At 40.8% G+C, this 552-nt stretch overlaps 1 non-coding gene across 1 annotated transcript; it reads left to right on the forward strand.

Annotated features, from left to right (window-relative positions):
* Window positions 1-204: 204 nt before the first annotated feature.
* Window positions 205-310, forward strand: LOC120104369. Its single transcript, XR_005506775.1, has one exon. It is a non-coding gene; the product is annotated as a small nucleolar RNA R71 (small nucleolar RNA).
* Window positions 311-552: the final 242 nt, after the last annotated feature.

Here is a 552-nt window from a genome sequence, read left to right on the forward strand (position 1 = left end):
ATGGCCCCTTTTCTTTGAAAATTCGAGGGTGCTTGACGAGAACATGAAGCATGGTGGAGGGAGTTTTCATTAAGATTTTCAAATAGTTGCCATGCTTCATGCTCATTTCGAAGCATGAAAGTCCCCCCGCATGCAGCATCGATCATCTGACGGTTTCGTTCAGTCAAACCGTCATAAAAATATTACACTAGCTGCCACTTAGGTATTTGATGATGAGGGCATTTACGGATTAGGTCCCGAAATCTCTCCCAAGTTTCATGAAATTCTTCTCCCTCGGTTTGGGAGAAGCTTGTAATGGCACGTCTAAACTGGTTCGTTCTTCCTATAGGAAAGTATTTTTTTAAGAAATTCTTGTTGCATTTGATCCCAAGAACGAATTGAGTTAGCTTCTAAAGAATTCAGCCATTGTTTGGCTCTATCTTTAAGGGAGAAGGGGAATAACCTAAGTTTCAGGGCATCATCAGTGAAGCTCTGAATCTTGACAGTGGTGCAAATCTTAAGAAATTCATCTAAATGTTTGTATGGGTCTTCGTTGGTGAGCCCATAAAAAGA

The sequence above is a fragment of the Phoenix dactylifera genome, chromosome 17 (genome assembly GCF_009389715.1).
Source record: "Phoenix dactylifera cultivar Barhee BC4 chromosome 17, palm_55x_up_171113_PBpolish2nd_filt_p, whole genome shotgun sequence".
NCBI lineage: Eukaryota > Viridiplantae > Streptophyta > Magnoliopsida > Arecales > Arecaceae > Phoenix > Phoenix dactylifera.